We start from the raw sequence: 20,654 nt of genomic DNA on the forward strand, positions 1-20,654 counted from the left end.
CAGGATTATATTATAAGTTAGCTTATTACATATGACCCATTTGTATGTAATTGTATAAGATAGTGAAATGCATAAATTAGTGCATAGGAATGTCATATATTAGCTGAATTTGAAATGCATATGTTTGGTATTTGGGTTTCAAAATTTACAAGTTGATTTCATGTACTCAACTTGGGAAGATAATCCACGATCCCCGCCTCAGTCTATGCTTTGTATTGCACCAAGGCATCAGTGTTATCTTTTTGGATCTTCTCTAGGTCCAGCAAACGTTGTTCCTCCTGTGTTTTGATTTGATCCTCCAACTGGCAAACCCTACCCTCAGACTATATCTTTAGAGAATTGTACTTAGACTCCCAGTCGGAGGCAGATTTTATAGACTTCTACGTTTGGAAGGCTGTAGCCTCTTACACCTAGCGGAGCTTAGCTAGTTCTTGATCTTTAAAATCCAAGACCATCACAAATTAGGCATGTCCAGCTTCAATTGCATTGCATCACTCGTAAAGAGCACAACCAAGAAAACTGCCTTCATCTATCTAGATATGGTGGGAGTCAATTAAATCCTAGAAAGTGGGTTTGTGAGTTTCTAAAGAAGAAGGTAAATCACATTCCTTCAGTGCCTAGGGCGAGTCACTCTCCTATTGTCGGTAAATCTCTATTAGAAGCTGACTCGCAACAAAATAGTCCCTACAAGGGAGTAAACTTGATGTCTCAACAGAAGGAGCGAGAGGATGTCTCAGTCAGTAGTAAGAGAGGGCAGCATAGAAGAGGCAAACTGTGGAGTAAGTGTACTAGGTGGACTTTAAGTAAGGGGAGAGACACCAACAATAGTGGCGATAGACTCAGCTTAAGTCTCGTAATGAGCCGAGGGAATGGGCAAAGTAAGCTCCCTCTTAGATGTGACTGGTCCCTTGCCTCTTCTACGATGAATCAGCTTACTTCCATTACTCTCCTCTGTACTACAAGAGCCCCCATCACTCTTTAGTCTCTTACAGTTGCTATAACCCACCTACACCCTTGCACCAGCGTCATCAATGGCCTTTAGATTCCTCTCCATGATAACATCCACATCCATGCTATTCAAAGCTTGAGAAGTAGTGGACGATTAAGCAAAACCTGTAAAATAAAAAATAGGATCAACTATACAAGGAACAAAATCTTCATCTAAAAGACTCACCCGTAGACCTTGTAAAAGGGATGGACTAGGGGCATATGCATAGCATGTAGTATGAATAAAAGAAGTTTGAAGGTTCCTTCTTCCTCTAGACCAAAAATAATGACTAAGTCATTAGAAACCTCAGAAGTGTTTTTTGAAGGTCTATAACCATTGGGGTTGTGATTATCTAATAAAAAAAAACATTTCTGGTAGTAATGAGATCCTCTAACACAAGAGAGCAACCCAACCTTAAGTGGTTGAACTGATCTTTCGCGATCTCATTATCCAGTTGTTGCATGTGGGTACAAACATGCTTTAAGGGAATAGACCATTGGGTCGGGAACCCAAACCCACCCCTTAACCTACACCTCACTTAACCTACACCCGAATTAGGCCTAGTCAGAACAGTGGTCTCGGGACCACAAATTCGACACAATAAAATTTTTTTATTATATTTTTACTGCCTAAAATTTCACGGGATGATTTCGTGAAAATTTTGTTTGAAAATTTTGACGTTTGGGCACTCAATTTGGTCAAAAGGACTAGATTGTAAAAAGTGAAAAAGTTGAGTTTTACATGTTAGAGGTGTATAATTGTTATGAAATTTTAAATTGGAGGCCCTTAAATGGTAATTATACCATTGGATAATTTTTTGGACAAAAATGGACATGAAATGGGTAAAATAGAATTTTTTAAGTTAGGAGCATTTTGGTAATCTAGTAATTAAAATGAATTAAAAAAAATTAAACGCCAATTTTTGTCCATCTTCTACCCCATGGCCAAAAATTGCATGGAGAAGACATAGCTATGGTTTTCCAAGCTTCCAAGTTCAATTGTAAGTTCGTTCTAGCCCGCTTTTAATGATTTTATGTTTTCAAAATCGTCAGAACAAGATCTACTCATTTCTACCCATATTTTGAGCTAGGGTTTATATTTAAAATTTACCCATGGATGACATGCATGTTTTTGATGTCTAATGGTGGAAAATGAACGCTCGGTGTGTAATAAATGACTTTTACTAAGTGATTTTCGATGAAATTGTAAAAAAGGACCGTTTTGCAAAAGTTACAAATTTTGTCATAAAAATGTGATTTAGTGGAAATTAGGGGCTGCTATAGTTATGAAAATGATTTGGCTAGGCTTAAAATGCAAGGAAATTGGATAAAAATCATTTTACGAGCCTTGGGGCAAAAGTGCAAATATGTGAAATTTAGGGGTCAAAAAGCAAATTTGAAAAAAATATGATTTTTGGACCCATATGAATAATGTGTCTATTTTTCAAGCTAAATGTGATATTATAGATCAAGGAAAATAAGATTCGGGCATAGATTGGGAATGAATAAGATTATGGACTAAATCGAAATAAATAGTTGTGCTCGCATCCGAGGTAAGTTTGCATGTAAATAATATAATGATTCCTTTTATGTTTTTATACTTCTTTATTATATGGGATGTGGCTACCTATTTAATGATCATTTGATGTAAATTATGAATCAAAATAGACTATGATGAGTTTGTTAAATGTTAAAAAGTTAGGAATTTCCTGGTTGAACCTTCGGAATAGAAATGATACGAATTATCCATTGTGAGAACACATGTGTAGTGCTATTTGCAGGCTACTATGTGTTTAAGATGATTTTAGGTCACGTGTGTAGTACTAAGTGCAGGGTACTACGTGTACCAGATAGTTAGGTTGCATGTGTAGTACTAAGTGCAGGCTACTATGCATACCCAACAACTCCAATCACGTGTGTAGTACTAAGTGGAGGCTACTACTTGTATCAAATGGTTAGGTCACGTGTGTAGTACTAAGAGCAGGCTAGTGTGGTATCCTATTATGGATTTCTTTTCTCTGGGGGATCATTAAAATCTTTATTATTTATTTCATCTGAGCTAATATTTCGAAAATTCTGTATGTCTTCATATCTTGAAAGTAAATGTCTCGAATCGTTTGTCATTCCTGTTGTTCATATGTATCGAACATGGTTCGTTGTATGGGATATTCTTGAGTCTAAGTTAAAAGTGTTTATTATGATTATATCTTTAGCCTGATCACACGAAGGTTGAAATTTGCCAGCATATAGACTGTGGTAGCTCAAGTCCAGAATGTGTAATGGGTTTCATTTATTGGTAATCTTGATTTCTATTGGGAGTAGCAAGATACCATATGTAACAGCCCGATTTTGGGCCTAGTCGGAATAGCGGTTTCAGAACCACTATTTCGAGGCCAAAGAAAATTATTTTAGTATTATTCTATGTGTTATAATATAATTTTATAAGTGCATGTAAATTTTGGTAAGTTAATTTTAGTGATTTCTAGTCCAATTTTGAAAAAGGACTAAATCGCGTAAAATGTAAAGGTTGTGTGTTAATGCCTAAATGTGTTAATAGACTAGAGAACTAAAATTGGAGGCATTTAAAGGTGTTTTAATTGACTAATTTGTAATAAAATAAGGAAAAAAAAATAAAATGTCATTTTCTCTTTCATTTATTCTTCTTCTTCACGAAATTGGCAACAAAGAATGGGGGTTTTGAGTTTTAAACTTTCAGCCACTTTAAGCCCTAACAAGTAAGTAATCTTTGGTTGTTTCTTGATGATTTTTACATTTTTGGAACCCCTAAAGCATAAGCTTTCAAATGAGGGGTCTATTTTGTAAAATGATAAAGAGTCTAGGGTTTTTCCATGGATGTATATGTGTTGTTTTCTGAGTTTTTATGGAAGAATATGAGTCATAGTTGTCTAATAAACAACTTTTGTGAAGGAAATTTGTATGAAAATACCTTAAAAAGGTTATTATGCAAAGTTGTAAAACAAGTTGTAAATGTGTGAAATAGTTGAAGTTATGAGTTGCTATAGTTATGAAAATGGTTCATTTAGTCTTAAAGAGTAAAGAAATTGAATAAAAATCATTTTTCGAGCCTAGGGGTAATTTGGTAATTTTGGCAAAATAGAGTGGCAAAATTGTAAATTTTGCCAAAGTGTGTCAATGGACTAATTTGATCAGTACATTGTTTTAATTAGCTAAATGTGATGTTTTAGATGTTTAAAAATGGATTTGGGCCTGGAACGGGGAAAATCAATTTATGGACGATTACGTCTTTTTCACCTTTGTGGTATTGAGGTAAGTTCGTATGTAAACAATACCATGCTATACATGCATTTAAATGTTATCATCACATGAATTTTACAAATATTAATGCCTATGTGAGTGATAGAAATATGATAAGACAAAGCCTTGATAGGCGAGGAAAAATCTCGTTTGAACCTTAGGAATAAATTAGGATACGAATGACATGTCACTAGGAATTATGAGTCTAGATGACTAGCTCGAGGGTGAGCATTTAAATGTCATGAGATATGAGGTAGCTTTAGCTACAATTGAGGCACTTATGTGCAAAGTTTTTTTCGAGTATCCAATTAGTATTCCAAGTGTTCAACGGGTAATCCGAGGAAAGACTTAATGATAGTCCCAATGAGGTAAGTCATTGGTGAGTATGCACTTGAGTTATGTTACAAGTTGTACAGGTATGTACACTAAGCCTACGAGAATGCCTTGGTATGTGAATGATCTATGATTCATAAATATGTGTCCTTACCATGATGGATGAAATGATGTTGTATTAATTTTGTGAGCAATGATCATGAATGAGTAACTTAGCCTTGATAGATTTGAGTTACTGCAGTAGTGTAACTTTGAAAATACACTAAAAATAGTGGAAAATGCGTTAGAAGCTGAATAAAATATGGGAATAAAGCTTATTGAGTCTATTTTCTTACAAAAAACCGTGTAAGCAAAATAATTTCCCATAATGAGACATTTGAAGTTGTGTGGGACAAAGTCAGAATGACTTCGAGATCCCATGTTCTGATTTTAGAAAATCATTATAAATTGTAAAAAAAACTGGTTATGAGTTATGATTTATATGTTTAGAATCATTAATGAGTCTAGTTTCAAGAGAAATAGACTAGAATATTATTCGAGTCCTATGCTATGAGATAATTGAACTTTACTGCAGAAGGGTCGGAACTGTTAGACAGTGAAATAGGGGTAACTTTGAGGAATAAACTGTACTAATTGGCTAAACAAAAAATTCTGGAAATTTTATAGTAGAAAGGTACATGAGTAGAGTTTCATGGAAAATTAACGGAACTTAAATTGGAGTTTCGTAGCTCCAGATATAAATAATCTAGTGACTGTTGCTCAGGAAGACAGCTTGTCGTGAACTTGAGAATATGTTGTAAACATTGATAAAACATGTACATGAGCTGCTAATTGTATTCATATGAACTTACTAAGCGTAAAGCTTACCCCCTTTCTTTCCCATGTTCTCTAGGGTTGCCAGGTTAGCTCGGGTTGGAGGCCATCAGAGATATTATCACACTATCGAGTTAACGCTATTGGAGTAAGTAAATCCTAGTGTTTCGAGTCTATGGCATGTATAGGGTTTTAATGTTGAGTATGTGATATTATGATTTAGCCAAAGGTGTTGGCTTGTATTGATAAAGTGTTGTAGCCTTGTGAATTGGCCTATGTTGGCTAATGATGTTGTGGGCCTAAATGTTTATTCATATATATGTATGACACTATCTCTTGTGATGTGGCTTATAGCATGTATGCCTAGAGATTGAAATGAAATTCATTGATGAGTTAGTAACTGAGGCAAGATTAGGTGATTGGTAAATAGTTAATAATGCCTCATGAATGGTTTGTGGAAATGATTATGCATGCTTAGTGATGGACACGAGGTTTGTGATGTAATGATAGTTATGACTAGTATGTGGTAATGATGTGAGCAAATTCTATAATATTTATTGCATAAGAAATTGACTTGAGCATAACATGTTTGTAGATGTTTAAGAGCTCATTTATGCCATGTTGTATGTTATTGGATAAGTATGTGTGCATATGCTATGAGGGTGACAAATGGCTTGGAAAATAGCCTTGTAATTGTCCACACGGGCGTGTGTCTAGACCGTGTGTGATACACGGTCTGCCCCCATGGGCGTGTTGTCTAACCGTGTGTCCCCTGCACCTAAGTTTTTCAAGTCAGTATGCATGGTAGTAGTACACGGGCAAGAGACACAGTCATGTGTCTCAGCCATGTGAAGGACACGGTCATAGGACACGGGCGTGTGCCTTGGTCGTAATGAAAGTTGTAATGAAATATCAAATTGGGTGGAACGCAGGGAATGAGTACAATCATTCACCAATGAATTGGCGGAAAAGACCATGGTTGGACCATGGAAATACATGAGATTTGTGTGCCAGTGTAAGACCATGTCTGGGACATGGCATCGGCATTGAGACGAAGGCTAATGTAAGACATGTCTGGGACATGCATCAGCCACATTATGAGAGACAGTGTAAGACATGTCTGGGACATGCGTCGGCTATGAGATGTGCTAGTGTAAGACATGTCTGGGACATGCATCGGCACGGTTACATGTGCCAGTGTAAGACCTGTCTGGGACACGGCATCGACACAGATGGAGGAGAGCTAGTACAAGACCATAGTTGGACTATGGCATCAAGTAAGCGATGTACTCAAAATCGTAAGACATTCTCCAATTTGATAAATATTGGAAAGTGATTAAGACTAAATGTGGGAACTTGATAAGACATTAAAGGTACTTTGAGTAAAAGAAATGAAAGTTTGAATTGTGATAAGCTCACCGATGTTTAGCTAATATTCACATGAAATAAAGTTGCATGTGTTACGGAGATATGTGAAAATGTGTTCATAACAAGTTGGAAATTTGAAATGTTTGAATCAATGTGCGAAATGCTATGTTGTTGTTGAATATGTATTTGCTTGAGAGTCAAAAGTTTAGAGGCTTTACAATTTTCGCCCCATTACCAGAATAGAGTTATATGATGAGATTCTCGAGAGATATGTTACATAAGCTTGCAAAAGTGAAACTAAAGAGTACAATAATGGAATAGTATGGGATTAGTGAAGACTGAATTAGTTAGTGGAATAATGTCAGACTTGCACAGATATTTGAGTGTGAGGGATTCAATTAAATAAAAGTTATGGCTATCTTTCTCTTTTGAGTATTCTATATTTTCCTCTATTCTGGGGAATACGTATGGTTATCCCTTTCGAGTGGGAATTCTATCGTATGAGGATGCTGGTGACTATGATACTAGATGAAAAGCTCTATTGGTCCAGTTAGTTATGATCGACATTTCTCCATCTCTTCAGATTTCTATTCTGATATATTGGAATGAAATCGATAGTAAAAATCTATGTGAGATTATTCTGATGTTCTATTGATTATTATATATATATATATATATATATATATATATATATATACGGGAATTATATTATCTCTGTTACGAGGAATTCTAGAGTGTACAAACAGTAGTTTCCTTCTGGTTTTCTCTGAGGGATTTTCCGGATCATCTTTATTATTTTCTTCTGGATTATATTCTCGGATTTCTGGTATAGCCTTATATCTTGGAATTTCTTATATTGGTTTTTCTCTCCTTCTTGTTTCGAGAATTATCAAGCTTGGCTTATCTTTACGAGTAATCTTTGACTTGTGATATAAGAATCTGTTATGATTATGCTTCTGGCTCCACTATAGAAGTGTAGGGATTTCAGTGTCGAGATTCTTTAAAATTTTTAGGGTAAAGAATGATTATTCTGCAAAAGTAAATCTAAGTTATATGCCTTTAAGTTTATTCTCTGGTTTGAGATTTCCGTTACATGTTCTTTGGTAAGTAGTCGTACAGTCAGAAATGATGAGGTTTTATTCTTATAAGTATGATACGGAAAACATAATTAGTTAGATTTCTTTCATTCGAGAGATGTTGTATAAGTAAAGTTGTCCTGATTAATAAAGAGATCACATCTATGAAGTTGGAATCATTTGATTCAAGTTAGTAAAGTTTCTAAACAGTTGACGACCAGAGTATAGAAATGTGGCTATAAGTGATAAATTAAACAAGCACATCATGATTCGACTTTTAATTTGGAATTGCAAGGAAGATTTGATTTCTAGTTTCTGTTACTATTATTTCAGAGTAAGATTAGAGTACTGAGAAACTCTGGATTATATAGAGAATTAAGTGCAAAGTTCACAGCAGTATCTTGTCTATTCTTCCAAAGGATGTTGAATTGTCTATAGGGTAAAGCCAAATATCAAATGTATACGAGATTATTACTATCAGTGATGACAGTGGGAAGAAAATGAGAAAGGACTAGTATGAATTTCGTACAAGGATGTCTCTCTTGTCTGGGTAAATAAGAGATACCATATTGGATTGTGATAGATTGATGATAGTAGTCTGCATGACTATTTTGATATATACAGAGGTATTGTTAGACGGATTTGGACGAGTTGTGTTTCTAAGCTTATAATTCTTAGAATGTCAGTTTTCAATATTTCGAATTGAGCCGAGACTTTTATGGTAACTATGGAAAGGATACAGAAATCCTGAGTATGAGCTTGGGCTGAATTGTTTTGTAAGTTGTGAAAAAAAGATATAAATAACTCGTGAAAGTTGAGAGCAACTTTTTCTGGTAAGATTTTCGAGGACGAAAATCCCTAAAAGGGGGAAGAAATGTAACAGCCCGATTTTGGGCCTAGTCGAAACAGCAATTTAGGAACCACTATTCCGAGGCCGGAGAAAATTATTTTAGTATTATTCTATGTGTTATAATATAATTTTATAAGTGCATGTAAATTTTGGTAAGTTAATTTTAACTATTTCTAGTCCAATTTCGAAAAAGGACTAAATCGCGTAAAATGTAAAGGTTGTGTGTTAATGCCTAAATGTGTTAATAGACTAGAGAACTAAAATTGGAGGCATTTAAAGGGAAATTAGACCCTTTTTAAGTGTGTGGCCGGCCAAGGGGAGACCAATTGGTCAAAGAGCCAAAATTTGTGGCTTTTAGGTGTTCTAATTGACTAATTTGTAATAAAATAAGGAAAAAGAAATAAAATGTCATTTTCTCTTTCATTTCTTCTTCTTCTTCACGAAATTGGCAGCAAAGAATAGGGGTTTTGAGTTTTAAACTTTCAGCCACTTTAAGCCCTAACAAGTAAGTAATCTTTGGTTGTTTCTTGATGATTTTTACAGTTTTCGAACCCCTAAAGCATAAGCTTCCAAATGAAGGGTCTAACTTGTAAAATGATAAAGAGTCTACGGTTTTTTCATTGATGTATATGTGTTGTTTTCTGAGTTTTTATGGAAGAATATGAGTCATAGTTGTCTAATAAACAACTTTTGTGAAGGAAATTTGTATGAAAATACCTTAAAAAGGTTATTATGCAAAGTTGTAAAACAAGTTGTAAATGTGTGAAATAGTTGAAATTATGAGTTTCTATAGTTATGAAAATGGTTCATCTAGTCTTAAAGAGTAAAGAAATTGAATAAAAATCATTTTTCGAGCCTAGGGGTAATTTGGTAATTTTGGCAAAATAAAGGGGCAAAATTGTAAATTTTGCCAAAGTATGTCAACGGACTGATTTTATCAGTACATTGTTTTAATTAGCAAAATGTGATGTTTTAGAAGTTGAAAAATGGATTTGGGCTTAGAACGGGGAAAATAAATTTATGGACGATTATGTCTTTTTCACCTTTGTGGTATTGAGGTAAGTTCATATGTAAACAATACCATGCTATACATGCATTTAAATGTTATCATCACATGAATTTTACAAATATTAATGCGTATGTGAGTGATAGAAATATGATAAGACAAAGCCTTGATAGGCGAGGAAAAATCCTGTTTGAACCTTAAGAATAAATTAGGATACAAGTGACATGTCACTAGGAATTATGAGTCTAGATGACTAGCTCAAGAGTGAGCATTTAAATTCCATGAGATATGAGGTAGCTTTAGCTACAATTGAGGCACTTATGTGCAAAGGTTTTTCTGAGTATCCAATTAGTATTCTGAGTGTTCAACGGGTAATCCGAGGAAAGAGTTGATGATAGTCCCAATGAGGTAAGTCATTGGTGAGTATGCACTTGAGTTATGTTACGAGTTGTGCAGGTATGTACACTAAGCCTATGAGAATTCCTTGGTATGTGAATGATCTATGATGCATAAATATGTGTTCTTACCATGATGGATGAAATGATGTTGTATTAATTTTGTGAGCAATGATCATGAATGAGTAACTTAGCCTTGACAGATTTGAGTTACTGCAGTAGTGTAACTTTGAAAACACACTAAAAATAGTGGAAAATGATTTAGAAGCTAAATAAAATATGGGAATAAAGCTTATTAAGTCTAGTTTCTTATAAAAGAAACCATGTAAGCAAAATAATTTCCATAATGAGATATTTGAAGTTGTGTGGGACAGAGTCAGAATGACTTTGAGATCCCCTGTTCTGATTTAAGAAAATCATTATAAATTGTAAAAAAAATGGTTATGAGATATTATTTATATTTTTATAATCATTAATGAGTCTATTTTCAAGAGAAATAGACTAAAATATTATTCGAGTCCTATGCTATGAGATAATTGAGCTTTACTGCAGAAGGGTCGAAACTGTCAGACAGTGAAACAGGGGTAACTTTGAGGAATAAACTGTACTAATTGGCTAAACTAAAAATTCTGGAAATTTTATCGTAGAAAGGTACATAAGTATAGTTTCATAGAAAATTAACGGAACTTAAATTGGAGTTTTGTAGCTCCATATATAAATAATTTAGTGAATATTTCTCAGGAAGACAACTTGTCGTGAACTTGAGAATATGTTGTAAACATTGATAAAACATGTACATGAGCTGGTAATTGTTTTCATATGAACTTACTAAGCGTAAAGCTTACCCCCCTTTCTTTCCCATGTTCCCTAGGGTTGCCAGGTTAGCTCGGGTTGGAGGCCATCAGAGATATTATCACACTGTCGAGTTAACGCTATTGGCGTAAGTAAATCCTAGTGTTTCGAGTCTATGGCATGTATAGGGTTTTAATGTTGAGTATGTGATATTATGAATTAGCCAAAGGTGTTGGCTTGTATTGATAAAGTGTTGTAGCCTTGTGAATTGGCCTATGTTGGCTAATGATGTTGTGGGCCTAAATGTTTATTCATATATATGTATGATACTATCTCTTGTGATGTGGCTTATAGCATGTATGCCTAGAGATTGAAATGAGATTCATTGATGAGTTAGTAACTGATGCAAGATTAGGTGATTGATAAATAGTTAATAATGCCTCATGAATGGTTTGCGGAAATGATTATGCATGCTTAGTGATGGACACGAGGTTTGTGATGTAATGATAGTTATGACTAGTATGTGGTAATGATGTGAGCAAATTCTATGATATTTATTGCATAAGAAATTGACTTGAGCATAACATGTTTGTAGATGTTTAAGAGCTCATTTATGCCATGTTGTATGTTATTGGATAAGTATGTGTGCATATGTTGTGAGGGTGACAAATGGCTTGGAAAATTGCCTTGTAATTGTCCACACGGGTAGACATACGGGCGTGTGTCTAGACCATGTGTGATACACGGTCTACCCCCATGGGCGTGTTGTCCAACCGTGTGTCGCCTGCACCTAATTTTTTCAAGTTAGTATGCACGGTAGTAGTACACGGGCAAGAGACACGGCCATGTGTCTCAACCGTGTGAAGGACACGGTCATAGGACACGGGCGTGTGCCTTGGTCGTGTGGTTTTGGCAGAATGTCCAGGTTTTTGGACATGGGTTCAGGACACGGGCGTGTCCCTAGCACACGGGCATGTGCTTTATACCCACACGGGCATGTGAAGCCTTAATGCAATAGATTTTCTAAGTTTTTCATGAGTTCTCAGTTAGGTCCCGAACCACCCCGGATGTATGTTTTGGGCCTCGTAAGCTCGTATATAGGACAGATTGCATGTGAAAAGAAAAGTTTTTAAATTGATCAAAATTTTACAGCCCGATTTTTGTGTGATTGATTGAGTTTAATTCAGGTAACACCTCGAACCCTCTCCTGGCGTCAGATACGGGCGAAGGGTGTTACACCATATGGTTTGGTTGAACAAAAGCAGTTCATAAAGGATTTTGATTTGTGTTATGAAAGAATTATAAAAGGACTGTATGTTCAACTTATTTTGTTATTAGTATAAAGGAATTTCTTGAATTATTAATGATTGATGATTGAGGTCGATTCGATTGTTCAACCTGTGTGGAATACTTGCTCGAAAGGTTAAATGAGATATTTATGTCCGAGTCTATTTTCAGATCTGGGAACAAAATTTCGTTTCTTCGTGGTAAAAACACAGATAGTCTGAATGAAAAATGCATATTTTAGAAGACCATGACATGAGTTAAAATTGTTCTGATTGATAAAGTTATCGTTTTCATGGGAAATTAAGATGGTCTATTAGATGCTAGTGGAGTTTTAAATGGTTGGAAGTGTTGTTAACCGAGGTATTAAATTTAGTTCTGCTTTCTCAATTTTTTTCAATGATATGTCATTAAATGGATTATAATGTGTTTTGAGGCTATAAGACAATGTGATAGCTTAAATTATCTGATGTCATGGATAGAGATCTGAGTCTGAGTTAGCATAAGTGACTTGAGCTATTGAAAGATTTCGAGTTAGTCATTATTAATCTTTGAGAAAGGTTAAAAATAGTTACAAGCGTTTGGTTAAGAAAACCCCATTTACTTTGAGAATGATGGTTACACGGTTGAATTTGTTTATTGACAGGATCGGTCTTAGCCGAATTCAAGATTGAAACTGAAATTTTATTGCAAGTCTGTGCAGCTGAGAAAAGTGTTAGTGAATTGTAAGCCAAACGAGTATAGTGAGGATCGACATCTAGTTGTAAATTTCAAGTCAGACCTGATGAATGATATTATATTAGAGTAAAGATTTTTGTAACAGAAAACCTAGAACCTATGCAGAAGTGTTGCAGGAAAACTCATAGAAATAATGTATTAGTGATTAAGTTTGGGACTCGACATTTCTGATTTTTGTGCATGAATATTTGAAGTAATAACAAGACTAAAGTCAAGTATCAAATTTCTTCAGTCCTACTTCAGCCAATGTTGGTCCTAGAATGGAGTTGAGAAAGAGTACTATAGAATTCTTATCGAGATGTTTCCTATCTCCAGAAAAGAGAAGTGTTATGTGGGTTTGTTATTGAGTAATTGAAGAGATCTGCAAATTATTTCAAATTTAAGAGTAATTGAGAATTGAATTCGTTAAACTATTGGGTCGTATGAGGTAATAGAGTATAAGGCCAGTGATGTACTGACTAGCTTCACCATGCGAATTTGAGAAGATTCAAGTGTGTTATGTGTATAGGTGATATGACGGTATGGATCGTAGCCTTTGCGTATATGAGTTCTCCGATATAGATTAAGATTCAGTTGATGTGTTGTATAATGAAGAACCGCTCATGACTTTGGTACGAAAGATTGAAGTGTTAAGAACTAAAAGTTCCATCTTAGTAGGGGGTTCTCTAGTAATGTTGTGAATAATGGAGCCTATGCGAATACCACCACATTTTTAGTAAGACTTTCGGGGACGAATGTCCCTAAGGGGGGAGAATTGTAACAGCCCGATTTTGGGCCTAGTAGGAATAGTGGTTTCGGAACCACTATTCTGAGGCCAGAGAAATTATTTTTAATATTATTTTATGTGTCATAGCATGATTATATAAGTACACGAAAATTTTGGTGAATTAATTTTAGCTATTGTGAGCTTAATTGAGAAAAAGGACTAAATCGCATAAAGGGAAAAAGTTTTGTTTTGTAAGCTAAATGTGTTAAATAGCTAAAGAACCATAATTGGGGATATTTAAAGTTCAAATAGGCCTTTAAATTAGTGGTGGACGGTCATAGAGACAAAGGAATGAAAATTTTCAAAGGTTAGGTGAAATTGGTGACTTGTTTGACTAGAATTAAAATAAAATAAAGAGAAAGTGATATCATCTTTTCACCTTCATTCTCTCCACTGAAAATACCAGAAAAATAGGGGTTTTGAAAGCTTGAAATTTTCAGCCACTCTTCACCCTTGCAAGTAAGTGATTTTAATGGTCTTTCTTGATAATTTTTGTACTTTTGGGACCCTTGTAGCATAATCTAGCTAATGAGAGGACTATTTTGCAAAATGATTGAAAGTATAGGGTTTTTCCATGAGATTATTCATGTGGTTTTCTGAATTTTTATGGAATAAAATGAGTCCTGATTGTATAATAAACAACTTTTGTGAAAGAAGTTTGCATGAAAACACCTAAAAAGGGCTATTTTGTAAAGTTGTAAAATAAGTTGTAAATGTGTGAAATAATTGAAATTGTAAGTTGCTATAGTTATAAAAAGAATTCGGCTAGGCTTGGTAAAGGAGGAAATTTGACAAAAATCGATTTACGAGCCAAAGGGCAAAATCATAATTTTTGTAAAGTCTAAGGGCAAAATGGTTATTTTGCCAAATTGTGAATTATAGAATGCTTAATTAATGTAATGATTAAATGAATGAATTTCATCATGTTAGATCAAGAAAATCGAGATTTGGGCTTAAATCGAGAAAGTACGAGGTTAAGGACAAAAAGAGAATAATTAGCCGAAATTGCATTCGAGGTAAGTCCATGTGACTAAATAAACATGTTATCCATGTTATTGTTAATTTACTTTATATGTTAATGGAATATGACATTCCATTGAAACAAGTAAGTTGTATGTTAATAATGCAACTATATTATTATGATGAGTGATTGAATTGATATTGCATAAATTGTTTTGATTGTGAATATGAGTACGCATGTTGAGAAATTAATGTAATAAAGACTCCCGGTTGAACATTAGGAATACATTTGGATATTCACTCCATGACATTGGGTGATATGTGTGCTAGTGTAAGACATGTCTGGGACATACATTGGCCTCGAGATATACAAGCCAGTGTAAGACATGTCTGGGATATGCATCGGCCTCAAGATATACAAGCTACTGTAAGACATGTCGGTACATGGCGTCAGCTTGTTGTGTGTCAATGTAATACCTTTCTGGGACATGGCATCGACATCGATAGATGAAAGCCAGTGTAAGACCTGTCTGGGACATGGCATCGGCATCGATATATGAAAGTTAGTGTAAGACCTGTCTAGGACATGGCATCAACTTTGATGTGCTAGCCAGTATAAGACCATGTCTGGGATATGTCGTCAGCATCTTATCCCATGTTTGGGGCTATTGAATATCCTGTAGTATTCCAAATGGTTCAACGGGAGATTTACGGTTTATATCGAAATGAGAGAACTTATGACCATGTAGTGAGTGGTACAGGTACTTACAAGAAATTGATGAGATGTGAATTCAATTCATGTTGTATGATTACTAAGGAATGAATATGAGCATGTTGAGTAACACATGTATGCATGCCAAGCTCATGAGATATGATTTCGGTTTATAATGCACATTGGGTGAAGATGTAAATAGGTAATTCATGCCTATGAGAATGATTTTGTGATGGCCTTGTGATTATAGGTCTATACTTATGATGTATAAATATGCATCTTTACCAATGTGGTGAAAATGAATTAACAAGGTGAGATAGACTTAGTATCATTAATTTACACTAAAATAGTTTTAGGACAGCAGCAGTAGTCCGACTTTTAAAATGCACCAAAAATTGTGAAAATTGAGTTAGAGGCTGAATAAAATATAAATTATAGCTTAATGAGTCTAGTTTCACATAGAAGAAACTCTGTAAGCAAAGGAGTTTCAAATTATGACATATTTAAATTGTTGTGAGACAGAGTCAGAATGATTTTGAAATCCCCTGTTCTGATTTGAGAAAATCATTGAAAATTTTAAAAAAATAATTATGGGATATAATTTATATTCTTAGAATCCTTGATGAATCTATTTTCAAGAGAAATATATGGTAACATCATCCCAATCTTGCATTATGAGATAATTAATATTTAGTGAAAAGGAGTCGGAACTGTCAGACCGCGAAAAAGGGGTAACTTTAAAGAATAAATTGTACTAATTAACCAAAAATTCTGAAAATTTTATGGTAAGAATTTATTTGAGCCTAGTTTTTGGGAAAATTAGTGGATCTTAATTTGGAGTTCCATAACTCCAGATATAAATAATTTAGTGACTGTGACTCAAGAAAACAGCTTGACCTGAACATAGGTAAAAAGGCAATTATGAGAGTATTATCTTGAGATCATGTTGTAAGAATTAGTGGAAGCATATTGATAAATTGCTTATTATTTTTATATAGACTTACTAAGCGTGAAGCTTACTCCCTCCTTTCCATTTCTTTTAGCTTTGTCAGTATAGCTCGGGGTTGGAGATCGTCAGAGGCAACATCACACTATCAAGTCACTACCTTTAGGATAATGAAACATATGTTATAAATTTTCAAGTGAGTGGCATGTATAGAGATATAGTTTTATGGCATGTGTTATCATGATTTTAGCCAAACGTATTAGCTTATATTAAGTTATATGTATATGGCCATGAGATGTGGCTCATATTGATTACGGTTTGTAACCCTAGCTATTCATGTTATGTCCAATGTTTATGATGTGATTATGTTTGGTTGCCACGCATGATTGGTAATATGACATGTGTGTTGGATGTATGCTCTATGACCATTTGAGGTGATCATAGTTATGTAATAATTGTATGTTATAAAAACAACATGACGATGGTTAAATATGAGTGCCCGAAGGGTAAGTTGGCAACTTAGAAAATGGTAAAAGTGGTCACCAAAATGATGGGTCTTATGAATGTGAGTTAATGAATCTAGACTTTATATTTTATGAGTAGGTGCATTACGTGTAAGAGGACATGTCAATGTTATGAATGTGTCTTATTAAGGGGTGTTTAATCACTAAAATGATGCCATGATTTGTGATTTTAATGTGCACAAGGCTGTAAGGGATTATGAGTAACATGAAGGCTTGGAATATAGCCTAAGTGTTGGCCACATAGGCTGAGACACGGCAGTGTGTCTCAACCGTGTGAGGGACACGGCCTGAAGACACAGGCTTGTGGCCCGGCTGTGTGGTACGATTTGCATGTTGACATCATAAACAGAGAGTTACACAGCATGAGGACACGGGCGTGTCAAAGACACACGGACGTGTCCATATGTCTACACGTGCGTGTGACCCTATTTCATGGGAAAATTTTCTAAGTTTTCCCTGTAACTTCTCAAAGTTCTCGGTTTAGTCCCAAATCAATCTCGATGTATGTTTTGGGCTTCATAGACCCAAATAAAGGATGACATGCATGTGTTTGAAAAGTTTTGAATTGAAAGAAATTTTATGGCCTGGTTTTTGCATGTATGTGTATGTTAAATCCGGTAATACCTCGTACCTTGTCCCGGCGTCGGATACGGGTAAGGGGTGTTACAAGGTTTGAGTTTATGTTTTTCAACTCCAAGCAAGGTTGAGCTAACTCATTTTATTCTTTAAAAATAATATTATATTATATTAATATTTAAATGTTTTTATCATTAATTAATTTAAAAGTATTTTTTTTTGAAAAGTAAAACAAAATATTTAGGTGGATCTTAACGAGTTTGACTTACGCTTGAGCTTGAAACTTTTTTTTTTAGATTCGAGCTTGAAATAATATTATTTAATGATAAAAAAATTATTTTTAAATGATATATTTTCGACTTTCAACATATTATCGCAAATAGTAACTAATTCAAGTTTATTTAATTAATTTGCATTTATTATAATACACTTTTGGTCTTACAATTTGGTCACTAATTAACATTTTTGATTTTTTGTCACATGATTGATAATTGACACTTTTAGTTAGTATAATAAAATTTGAGTCCTCATCTTTTATATTTTCCTCAATTTGACCCTAATTATATATAAAATTTATTTTAAAAACTCAAAATTATTTAAAATAAAAATTCTATATACAAATTCTAGAAAAATAAAATATTGAATATGTTGTTATTGAAGAACGAATATATATGTGAACTAAAGAAACTTATCATTCAATAAAATCCAATAACACATTAAAAAAAACAAAACCAAAAAAGTTAAATCATTACATGCTTCCTTGGTGTTTCTTAAAACTAAATTAATAATATTTTCAAGTCAAGTTTGTTAGCTCGATAACTCAACTAAATTAGCCAAAAGAGGGTGAACTGACCTTTTAAAAATTTGTGGAAGTAAAGAAAAAAGAATAAAACAATGAACACAATGATATAATGGTTCGGCCTCAATTGCCTACTCTACTAATTTAGCTTTCTACAACTAAGTATTTTCCTAAATTCATTGATTTGATCAACCTTTGAGGACAAGGTTTAACCTTACAACTCCTTTAAGATTTCTACACAAATCTTAAGACACAATCACTCTCAAAGAGAAACAAACAAGCAAACAAAGAAATTATCTTTACAAGATCATAATGTTTGTCAATTAAGTACAAAGACAAAAAAGAAACACTTAGAGCTGAAAGAAAAACAATTAATACTCACAAGTGCATATAAAAAAGATATGAAAATTGAGCTCTAAGGTTGATAGAATAGCACTTTAAGCTTTTTAATCTCTCTACTTATTGTTGAACCTTTGGAAGCTGGTATTTATAGTCCCAAATTGATTTTCAACCATTTTGGTTGTTGGGATACTGAATAGAGCAATTAGGGATGAAAATACCAATATCTTTATGTCACTTGTAACAACAGGTACCAATACCTTTTTATAGGTATCGATACTATTAGCATTTAATGCAACAATTTAGTGATCGTTAGCATATTTACATCGATACCAAAGGTAATTTATTGATACCTGATAAAAGTTATCGATACTTTTTTATGGGTATCAATATTTTATGTGTTTGTTCAAAAATTCTTCGAAGTCAAAATGAAAAATCCATATCAATACTAAACAATGTACTGATAAGATAGTCTAGGTATCGATACTTAATTTTAAGTATTGATACTCAATGTGTTTACTTACAAAAATTTTGGAAGTCAAAATACAAAAACTGTATCGATACTAGTAAAGATATCGACAAAAAAGGAATGAGTATCGATACTTTTTGTTTAGGGAGTAGTTTTTCACTTTGTTTAAAATTTTTTGAAGGGTGTTGAACTTGTCTAAAATATTTCTAAGTGTTCAAATTATTTTTCAAAGTATTTGAAGTTTTAGAAAGACTTTAAAATGGATTTCTACTTTGAGATTAATTCTTTGCTCAAAAACCATCTTTCTTCAAAAACATTTTATTTGTTTTATCAAATAGAGTCTGGTTTAACTGAGTTCCATGCCCTTGAAGAACATCTAGAGCTACTATTATAGAGACATATGAAATCAACTCTCATGTCATTTTTTAGCAAAAATAATATATACCGCATTTTTAAAAAAATTTATTCAAATTTTAGTTCATTTAAAATGTTTGTCAAAATTCAAATTGTAAAAACAAATTATACTCTATTTTTTTATAACGAAAAAGCTATATTAAGAAATGAAGATGTAAAAAAATAGAGAACCAATAATTTTTCTTAATGTTTTTATTTTTTACATTATTTTTTAAAAAATGGGTATTAGATATTTCTATATAGATAATACATAGAGAAAATTTGGAGTGTCTATTTCACTTTTTTTTTTTGAAATTTTATCTACTTTTATATAATTTTTAGATTTTAGAATTTTCTAATTTTTAAAAAGAATTTCACTTTTATCATTTTATAATAATCAAGGTAAAATTGGCAAGACTAAAATTGTTTTTATGTCAACTATGAAGTGTCACTTAACAATAGGGTGACAAAAGAAAGCATTTTCAAAAATGTCATTGATCAAATTATAATTTTTAAGTTAATTAACTAAAACAAAAACTTACCCATAATTAGTGAAGGGTAAAAATAGCAAACCGGGATAAAAATTAGTTAACGATACAACTATTTTAATTTTAAATACAAATGCGAGTTGAAATTTCAATTTGAGGCAAAAGAAATTGCAATTTACCAAATATAACCCTTTTGAAATTCCAAATATATTGATATAAAAAGGCTTAATCCACAAATTGATATTTAAGTTTGTCATTTTTCCTATTTTGATATTTAAACTTTTTTTGTCATAAGTGGAACCTAAAGTATATTTTTTTCTCAAATTGATACATTAGTTAGTCAAACCATTAATTTATTTTTTAAAGGCTAAATAATAATATTTTTCTCAAGTTGGTACTAAACTGCTTTTTAATCACAAGTATTACTCCAATTATTATTTTTTACTCATTTTATACTAAAATGTTATATCTATTAAAAAATTTCAATCAATAGTAGACTGTTACATCATATAAACTTTAGAAAATAATTTTAATTCTTTTCTTTTACTTTATTTCTCTCTATTTTTTATATTTTTTCTTTCTTCTTCCTTTATAATATCCAAGAATGTCAACGAGGTTCGAAATTAACCCTCTCTAGGTCGAGATATTGGTGATTGATTCTATTTTCGAACTTCACTGTCTACTTGCTCAACTTGATAGGATCAAAAAAAATTCTTTCATCGATCAAGACCAATGTTTTTAGAACCAAACTAAATCGACTGGAA

Source organism: Gossypium arboreum, chromosome 10, assembly GCF_025698485.1.
Source record: "Gossypium arboreum isolate Shixiya-1 chromosome 10, ASM2569848v2, whole genome shotgun sequence".
In the NCBI taxonomy this organism is placed as follows: domain Eukaryota; kingdom Viridiplantae; phylum Streptophyta; class Magnoliopsida; order Malvales; family Malvaceae; genus Gossypium; species Gossypium arboreum.